Source organism: Triticum aestivum, chromosome 4B (assembly GCF_018294505.1).
Source record: "Triticum aestivum cultivar Chinese Spring chromosome 4B, IWGSC CS RefSeq v2.1, whole genome shotgun sequence".
In the NCBI taxonomy this organism is placed as follows: Eukaryota; Viridiplantae; Streptophyta; class Magnoliopsida; order Poales; family Poaceae; genus Triticum; species Triticum aestivum.
The window spans coordinates 324,354,280-324,364,747 of NC_057804.1; the positions used below are offsets into that span (position 1 = coordinate 324,354,280).

The window sequence follows — 10,468 nt, forward strand, 5'->3', positions numbered from 1 at the left end:
CATTGTACTACTCCTACTACTCTACACTACTACTATGAGGGCATCGAACCGTGTCCCGGCAGAAGACCGTGGACATCGATTATTCCTTCATATTTAAATTTGTTTTCACACAGGAAAATATCCCTGAAAACAACACATGGCAAAAATTCACGGAGAACGAAGGATTTGAATGTGCTCGGAGTGGTGGGGCTGGAAGGGGCTATTTGGATCTTGCCCGGGGTAGCCAAAATATTGGCGACCCTTTTGTCCACCCGTGCCTTTGCCACCGATGAACGAGGTAGAGCTCGGGTGCTCCTCCTCCAGCGCGCGTGTTGGACACAAGCTCGCACGAGCTGGTTTTTAATTGTCCCATCTCACATCCAGAGCCGGCCACAGACCAACCGGTGACCCAAAAATCATGCCATCCAATCATAGCCGCACACATTCTGACAACAACTCAATCAACTAGACAAAATTCATGCAAACACGGCCATATTTCATATAAGCAATGACTGAATTCATATAAAATACTAGGTTTTCATATAAACATGACGGATTACATTACATTTATAAATCAGCTAAGTGGTGCTACTCCTGAGCTACATAGGTATAATACCTAGCCTAAATGGTTGACCATGGATCCCTTTGTCTTTCTCATGTCCGACAGCATGATCACTAGACTTCCAGGAGCCCCAGAGGTATATGCTTTAGCGCAAAGGACGACTCGCTTCACCATAGCTCAACTGAGTGAAATCCTTGGCTGATGCCCAAGATGGATTCAATGGGGGCTTCTCCGCTTCTATGGAGCTTATGCAACATCGATGAAGGTCCTGAGAACAGAAGGACCCGGCAAGACACCTGTTGTGTACGCCATCGTCGCCTCGTTGGTGGCCTTCATGGGACCCAAGCGGCAGCGACCTCCCGTGTTGTACTTCTCCTCAATGATGGCAGTGGACACGGAGGCGTTGGCCACTGAGTCATCATTCTTTGCACACCTAGCTTCTGTCTCTGCTTGCATGCCACGGCCACAGGCACGGGAGTCTCGGCCACACGCATGGAAGATGCGGTCGCAAACATGGGAGGCACAGTACGAGGCGGCGGCGTGGACGGCACCGACGACGCCCGTGCTCCCCACCGTGCCGGCGTGGAGGAGCTCGCCGCTCCTCATCAAGCTAGCCTGGAGCGGCGAATTGCTGAACCACGCGCTGCCTTGGGGCGGCAACTGGCTCTGTCCGACAAGGAGAGGGAGTTAGATTAGTGAGCTGCATAGCTCGGATCTGGCGGGCCACCCAGCCGACTTGGATGTTGGATAACTACTCTTCATAAGTCAATGTTAGAGTGGCCAAAATGGTGAAGGGGGAGATAGGGGATCAGCGGAGGTGTGCGATTCTTGGCCAGTATCTGGCCTCGTTTAAATAGGAGATTAAATAGAGGGCGGATGGGAGGAGCTCGGCCGGCGTTGCATTTAATGCCGGCCCGGTCATGAATGGACGTGTGGCCGGAGTGGCTTTCTCGGCTTCCACACGGGTTTGATGGAGGCATTTGAATGCGGCAAGGAGGTGTATTCAGCCGGGCGTGCAGCGAGTGAAACACTTGACTCCGACGTATGACACCACATCGTTCTTCCACTGACGTGTGGGCCCGTTGGGTACTTGGCCTGCATGTCAGTTAACGAACGCAGGCAGCGGTCGGCAGAGGATCCAGCTCCGCATGAGTGCAGGCAGCTGCCACTGGGCAGGAATCGCACGCGGGAATGGAGGGGTTTTGGTGGGCCAGGGCGGTAAGAAACGGGCATTTCATAAACCGATGATTGTTCATTGAGTGTGACGCCATCTAATTGATGTAGATTGATAGGCCTACTATACAAGAGAATTTTTAATTATATATATATATATATATATATATATATATATATATATATATATATAAGACAGGGCTATTTTGTTACTAGTAATATTCTGTTACTAGTCGCCTCTTATAGGGCCCGATGGCCCGACTACACGATCAAAAAATCCCCACCCCGGTCAACCCCACCTCCCACCCCCGATACCCACTCCCACATCCCACAGCCCACAGCCGCCACGGCCCTCGCCGCCGGCGCGCGTCCCACAACCACCATCTCCCATGGGCGCCAAGGTCCCTACCACAGGCGCGCGTGCCACCGCTGCCACATCCCACAGGAGCCATGGTCCCTACCGCCGGCGCGCGCGCCACCGCCACCACCTCCTGCAGGCGCCATGGTCCATGCCGCCGGCACGCGTGCCACCGCCACCACCTCCCACAGCCGCCGCGGCCCCCGCCGCCGGTGTGCGCCCTGCCATCTCCACCTCCCAGAGCCTCCATGGCCCTGTCGCCGGGGAGCGCCCCGCCACAACCACTGCCGTTGGACGCCGTCGCCGTGCCCCCCGCACGCCAGTGGCTCCGAGACCTCGTCGGACATGACCGTGGCATCCCTGAACTGCCAAGCGCCGCCCAACACCCGGCTTCTTCCCCTGACCACTGTCGGCCTCCTACCCCGGGCAAACCCCTTCTCTTCCTTCCGGGCGCAACCATGATCTCCTTTTTAGTTCAAAATGAGCTCTAGACGCTGTCCAAGTCGATTCCCATTGGTGGGACAAGTCCGACTACCTGTGGTACACGACCTAGAGATTGACGTACAGGCCGATTGGCTGACCATCTCTGTCTCCTTGAAACCATTCGTTGATATTTTCTAATCTCTTACCTTTACCTTGAATATGCAGCAGAGCGAGCAATTCCTCTAGTCTGGCCAGTGGCTGCAGCTCACCATCAACTCCGCCGAGCACTTGCTGTAGGTGTTCGTCAACTGCCAATCCTTCGGTATCATCTGAAACTCTCAATCTTTTGTCTTAACTGCTGAATGTTATCCTACCACTTACTGATGAGCATCGAATCCTTTTGTCCATGTCCATCTTATCATCGTGGTGGTGGTTGAGTACATCTCTGTAAGTTTTGTATGTTCAAAGACCGGAAAATAGTAAGTTTAGACAAAATTTAAACTATCAAAACATGAGTTTTTGTATAGTTTAGAACATTGGACCGTGGCTACCCATTTAAGTAATCACAAGACCATCACGGATGACAACAGGCCTACAACAGCTATGGTTTTAGTCAAAGTGTTTAAGAAACGTGCAGTACTACTCTGTATCCTTCGCTCTTTGTCAAAGGGAGGTAACTAAATTAAAGCTCCAGATTGCAATTTTGACTAGACTATCCGGATTTCATTTAGTGTTTAAAATTAAATAATTTCTTGTCTAGTCATAGTTGTACTGATGAATATCAAGTAGGCGTTGTGCTCGGCCATAGGCCTGCCTTTTCTCCCTCCCTTTGGTTCGAGGAGTAACAACTACTGGACTGCAGTGCCGCCATCTATAGACAGGGGAGATGGTAGGTGCGGAACCTCCCTAGCGTAACGGCAGCCACCTCTATCCAAGTTGAGCACTGGGCGCCATCCGAGTAGAGCACTTCGCCCCTTCCAAGTTCCCATCTAATGTTGAACATTCAATTTTGTCATGCTGAATAATATACTACTAAGTGTTGTTGACAGGAAGTTACTTCTTTCTTTGATGCTACACATGTGAGCTGAAAACTGTAGAAATGAGAATTTAGTATGTTTTGGAGAACTTGATTTCCCAAGTGGAAACTTTGATCTATACCAGTAAGTACATGATTAATATTTTAGGATATGTGTGGTTCCAGTAAGTACATGAGTACTAATTAGCATGTTTGATTGCTTCTGAATAATGAAAATGTGCGTGTAGTGATGTATTTCAAAAATTGTGATGTGTGTTCTCAGGAAAAAAACATTTTCGGGTTGTTGGTGCCGCTGGATAACTATCATAGTTTGTCGCTGGCAAAGTCCTTGAACTTGGCCTACACCAGTAGTAGAACTTACTGGTTCTTCGTGACCTAAAATTGAAAACAGACGAAAAAATTCTCAAGTAATGTAATCTGTAGCAAAACACACGATTTTTTTTATCGAAATGATGTAACTAGAGGACTATAACCACGGTTTTGCGCATATGCTAATATAGTCCACTCCAAACAAATTAGTGTTTGTTGAGGCAATTCACTGATAATAGAGATACACCATTCCTACTGTGCATGTTAGTTGTTCGTTAGAATGTACACTAATTATTGTTTCAAGAATTGAAGTTTTAGCAAGAATTTGATGTTTGTTAGGCTACTTGAATGGGAGTCATTTGTGCTTTTTAATATAATCTGTAGTTTAATAGCACATCATGCATTTTAAATATATTGTCATATATTTTATTGTAATTCAATGTATGTCACTGAACTACAAAAAAATACAACAGTTAAATATATTACTACACGTAGTACATCAGTTCAATGACAGAAAAACATCGGCTAAAAAATATATGCAAGAGGTTGAGAGAGAAAAAAATATTTTTTTTGTTGTGTCCAATTTTTAGCGACAAAGTGAAAGGAATTTGTCTATGTCTATCTTGCTTTTGGGGAAGATCGGGAAGCGAGGCACCTCCCGGACGTCACCGTCAAAGAGCCTCTCTCCACCACCACGCCTGATAGTTGAACTTACACGGGATTACCTGTGATCAACCGCCCCGCCTCTACAAGCAGGCCCATCGTGCGCCCCTGGAATCAGGTCAGACCCGCCCCTCCCATCAGTTCCTCTTCCCCCTTCCTTCTCTCTAGCCAATAACCTCGGCAGCCGGCCACCCTGGTCCTGTAGGATGATGTGAAACAATCAGTTCAGTTTCACATTGACTAACTCGTCACCCACTCAGTTCAATTTCTTGATTTAGTATAATTCAATATGAAAACTAGTTTCAGTTCAAAGACTACTACTGTTTGTTTCCTAATGCCACAAGGTGGTGAGCTTGTTTAGTGAGTTTCCTGATGCATGTTCTGCAACCTGTCAGTGCGGATTGGAGAAGGAGAACCATCCAAAGTGCAAGTTCTGTGACGTCATCATTCGCCCAAGGTATCTCAATAATTCTCAGTTTTAGTTTTGTGCTCAGGGGATTTCCGGATTGTTGGCACAAGTGATGTGTTCTGTTTTTGTCTGTCCAGTCGACGTACGAGAGCAAAATAAGCACTGTCTGTCTAGCAGTGGTGTTTGAAACCCATTTTAACCATGAAACCCATAGATGATTAAGACTTTTGCATGCTATTTAATTGGGTGAACCATTGGATCCCAAAGAACTCCAAAAATGCGATGAGACCAGACAACAGTTCTTCAGTGCGCACAAAAGAGACCAGCAGTTCAATTCTAATTTGCTAAACTCATTTTTGAGTTTAGTTCAATTAACGAATTTAGTTCAGTTCAAATTGTCATGTTCACTGTCGCTGTCACACATCATCTGCTCCTTTTTTGGTATGATCTACAACAAGCTTTCTCTCTTCTGAATTCACTCACTATCGCTGCGATGTTCTTTTTAGCACACAAGTTATTTGCGTTGATGTCCATGAGAGAAAAACATTGTTTTATGCAGAGAAAGCTATGTAAAAATGCACCAAGTCTCACGGATGTGTGTACCTGTCATTTCTTCCAAAATCCTCATGCCTGATGTTCTTTGGTACCTCACACTCTGTGTGCTGGACAAATGCCACTACAGTTCTTATAATTTGCTTTATTATCTTTTACCATGTACATATAATTCGCTTAATAAGTTTTTGTTTGTGTACAAATGACTTGCATCTGGTGTACAAACAAATCTATTTTCAATTTTAGAAAGTTCGAAAAGAGTAGTCTTGGAAGTACAAGGGCAAAAGTTGCTGGGTTCACCAAAAATGAAAATGTTAGTTTCTCTTTTATGTGATTTTCAGTTCTTCCCCGCGGTCTTTTGTGATGCTCTGGCAAAAAGATGACTATAGTTGTTATAGAAAAAACAGTACAAACTTTTTAAAAAGTTTATTTTTTGAACTTCTCCCAATTAATATACTGAACTTGATTATCTTTTTAACAGTACTTGCATCAGCTTGTTGGAATTGGTATGTGTGCTTGTAACACAATCAGTTCAGATCTCGAGAGACCATAAGTTTGTTGACAAATATGTATATTAGTTCATATCTCAAGAGTCCATAATTTTGTAAGGCCAGAAAATGCAATGTCTTAGTACATCACAGCAGCTCTCCGATGCAGAAAGGATGTCTCTTCTCAAGTCAGCAGCTAACCAAACTGGGTAAGTTTTCATAAATTCATTCTAGTGTCAAACGTTGGTGAGATTTCTGATCAAGACTTTTGTCTATTCCAGCAACTTCAGGGTAGCTCAGTCAATATAGGAGTTGTGCAGTAAACAGCTTCAGTCGAGAAATCAGCAAGTTCTATTCATAGTGTCTTCTAGGCACCAGTTTGTTGTTTCCTAATCACCCTAATTCCAAAAGTATTCTACTCAACTTCAGCGCCATGCTCAGTGCAACCACATGGCTTCAGGGTGCCCGAGTTCGTCGTGACCATCAGTTCGGAGACTCTGCCACTGCGTGTGTCGCGACCATGGCTACCTGCGTCACTGCGTGCTCCATCAACAGCCTCCCGCGCAAGGAAAAGCAACAGGAGTAAAGCCGTCTGAGATGCTCTGTTATAATGAGGCGGCTTATTATGTTTGTCAGTTTGTAATACTTTGGCCGCAATGTACTTGTGTATCTTTTTCTCAACGGAGCACGACCAGTGATTATGTCATTATGAACTTTGATTGTGATGGTCCTACAAACTCTATAAAAACACCACTAATCCATTTTTACTGTTACTTATCTTTTATACAATTCACATGGATTGTGCTCCCTATTACGAATTGTGGTACAAAAATGCACTGTGATCACCATTTTTTTTAGTTCCTTAGTTTTTAATGCTTTAAAAGAGAGGAGGTAAAAGTGAACCATTCGATTTTGTATTACAAAAAGTGTTAATGTGAGAAACTTCAAAAACATCTTGTTTAATAAGTTCTGATTGTTCTGTGTATAGTGTTTATTGAGGTAAAAATGGTATGGTTCATACATTCTTGTCGATATCGTTGTAATCGTCCTTTTTTTGTGAGTTTCCCGATGCAAGTTTTATGGTCAGTCCAGATAGAAGAAGGTGATCCGTCCAAAGTGTAATTCCGTGATGTTAACATCTAAGTTCTACAACTGATCCATACAAACAAAAACGGTGGTCCATTCTACAAAGGAGAAATGATTGAATTAAAAATATTGATCAGTGCAAGTTAAAAATGGTGGTACGTTTGGAATAAAAGAAATGACAGAAATTTAACTTATAAAAGTTCAAGCAAAAAGAAACCCCATGCAATTCAAATGGTAAAAGTACAAGTCGTAAAATAAGAGAAGTCCAGGACATTGTTGTAATAAAGTGTTTAGTTCAAAAAAAGAATAAAAAACATTTTATTTTTGAAAAACTATCATTCAGTTCGATAATATAAACCATGCAAGTACAGGGGCGACGATACTATAAAACCGTTGAAAACTTACGAGCAAAAATATTACTCAGAACAGAGCAAAGTCTAGTTAGCGAAAACACGCTTAGTACAAACTTATGCAAACATCAATTCAAGTACTCTTTTTCGGAACCTTTCAAAATTACTCTCCGAAGAATACGTCAGTACAAATGCATACGTAGATCAGTACAAGTACTCTGTTTTTTCTGACGTAAAAATAACACGATTGGTCTTACCGTAATCCAAATTACTCTTCAACGGTTGCGAATTTGAGAAAACGTTCAATATGGCTAAGTTTCGTATTTTTGATATCTTTCCAACCATATATTATTTGCCTCATTTCGACAAACTTTAAAAAAAATCGTGTTCAAAATCAAATTTGACCGTATTTGAATTCGTTTTTAAATCATAAGGAATTAGAAAAACATTTCAATACAAAAGAGTTGCGCATTTTCCATAGCTTTCCAACGCCGTATCATTTCCATCAACCCGACAAAGCGTTTGCAAAAAATCATGAAAATACATTTCGCCCAGAATTTCACCGTTTTCAAAATTACTTTTAAATCATATAGAATTAGAAAAAACATTAGATATATGGAAGATGCGGATTTTCACCTGCTTTCCAGCGCCATCTTATTTGCTCAATTCCGACAAACCGTTTGAAAATTGAGTCCAAAATACGATTCACATTTTCGGTTTTGAAAAAAAGGTTTTTTCAAAACTGCTCTTAAACCATAACGATTTTGCAAAAACGTTCAATGTACTTGAAATATAGTTGTCAAGAGCTTTCCAACGATATATTACACGCTCCGTTCCGACAAAAAAATTGCAAAAATATTTTGAACTAAAGAAGACGATCTGTTAAACAGAACTGAAAGCATCAGTTCAACCGCTCGAAAATCATCAGTACAACCGCCTGAAATCGCATTAGTACAACCGCCTGAAACCGTCAGTTCAAGTAGGGTAATAGAATAATATTCTGTTTCGCGAAACAAAATAGCCCAGATGTATACATATATATATACACATATGTATACATATACATATATATATATACATTGATAGCCTGTTCGATACGTTCTTCTTATCACAGATAAGATTGATTAATACTCGTAACAATCCATGTCCTTAACAAAGGGTGCATGCACGTATAGGTTGAGCGTGTGTCTTGCGTCGAGTGCTATATGAATGCACGTATAGGTTAAGCAATAAAGCGGAAGAATTAGTCATCAAAAAGGAAATATCAATGTAATACGTGTCGCCACGCATCCCGTGTGCCATACGAGCATGCATGAGTTGACGAGACGCATGCTAGCAGTCTGCCATGCAGGCAGACCGAGAGGCCGAGGCATGCGTGCGTTCGCTACACACTCACCGTGGGACGTGCTAGTAGCTATGTGAGATGACGGTAGGCATGCCAGCAGTCTACTGTGCAGACTCACCGGGAGGTGAGCCAGCCCTTTGACCGTTGCCCACCTCGCCCCCACTGCTCCATATTAATGGCACGCCCGATCCAGTGGTCATAATAGGCGGCCACACCCCCCGTCCACAGTTGTCACCGCCGCATGGAGTGTATTAGGATTTTGCCAAAGCGCACCATAAGAGGGAGTGGCGACGTCGGGGCTGGTGAAGCATCCGTGCAATGTATGCAGTTGGGCGCAGAGGTCGCTGTCGCTGCCGACGAGGTCTCTGATACGTCTCCAACGTATCTATAATTTTTGATTGTTCCATGCTGTTATATTATCATTCTTGGATGTTTTACAATCATTTTATAGTCATTTTATATCTTTTTGGCACTAACCTATTGACATAGTGCCAAGTGCCAGTTGTTCTTTTCTGCATGTTTTTTACGTCGTAGGAAATCAATATCACACGGAGTCCAAATGCCGCACAACTTTACAATGATTTTTTTATGGACGAAAAGGAAGAAGTTGGGCCCTGGTTGCACCTGGGAGAGTCCCGAGGAGGGGACAACCCACCAGGGCGTGCCAGGAGGCCTAGGCGCGCCCTGGTGGGTTGTGCCCACCTCGGGTGCCCCTTGGACCGCCTCTTTCCTCTATAAATATCCCAATATTCCAGAAACCCTAGGGGAGGCGACGAAATATGGATCGAGCCGCCGCAAAGTCCAGAACCACCAAGATCCAATCTAGACACCATCACGGAGGGGTTCACCACTTCCGTTGGTGCATCTCCTATGATGCGCGAGTAGTTCTTTGTAGACCTATGGGTCCGTAGTTAGTAGCTAGATGGCTTCCTCTCTTTCTCTTGATTATCAATACAATGGTCTCTTGGAGATCCATATGACGTAAGTCTTTTGGCGTTGTGTTTGTTGGGATCCGATGAACTTTGAGTTTATGACTAGATCTATGTTTTTATCCATGAAAGTTATTTGAGTCTTCCTTGATCTCTTATATGCATGATTTCTTATAGCCTCGCATTTCCTCTCTGATATTTGGGTTTTGTTTGGCCAACTTTATCTATTTATCTTGCAATGAGAAGAGGTGCTTTGTAGTGGGTTCGATCTTACAGTGCTTGAGCCCAAGGACAGAAATGGAACCGACACATATGTATCATTGCTACTAAGTATAACAAGATGAGATCTATATCTACCGCAATAGATGAACGGATCTCATCTACGTCATGTCATCGTTCTTATTGCATTACTCCGTTTTCTCATGAACTTAATACACTAGATGCATGCTGGATAGCGGTCGATGTGTGGAGTAATAGTAGTAGATGTAGGCATGAGTTGGTCTACTAATCTTGGACATGATGCCTATATAATGATCATTGCTTGGATATCATCATAATTATTTGAAATTCTGTCAATTGCCCAACAGTAATTGTTTCCCACCGTTTGCTATTTATCTTGAGAGAAGCCACTGGTGAAACCTACCGCCCCCGGGTCTCTCTTCATCATATTTGCCTTTGCAATCTATTTTCTCTTGCATTTATTTTCAAATCTATTAAACCAAAAATATAAAAATACCTTGCTCAAATTTATTCTTATTTATTTTATTTGGCGTTCGATCTATCAATCTACTACAAATGTACCTCAC

The 10,468-nt window shown here is 43.3% G+C and overlaps 1 long non-coding RNA gene across 4 annotated transcripts; it reads left to right on the plus strand.

Annotated features, from left to right (window-relative positions):
* Window positions 1-2,012: 2,012 nt before the first annotated feature.
* On the plus strand, window positions 2,013-6,725 carry LOC123092098 (uncharacterized). 4 transcript variants are annotated; one of them, XR_006444205.1, is made up of 6 exons: window positions 2,013-2,612; window positions 2,721-2,817; window positions 4,479-4,621; window positions 4,899-4,960; window positions 5,946-6,161; window positions 6,234-6,725. It is a non-coding gene; the product is annotated as an uncharacterized lncRNA (long non-coding RNA). The 4 variants fall into 4 exon arrangements; XR_006444204.1 differs by having other exon boundaries at window positions 2,013-2,633; window positions 2,721-4,621; XR_006444203.1 differs by having other exon boundaries at window positions 2,721-4,621.
* The last annotated feature ends 3,743 nt before the right edge of the window (window positions 6,726-10,468 follow it).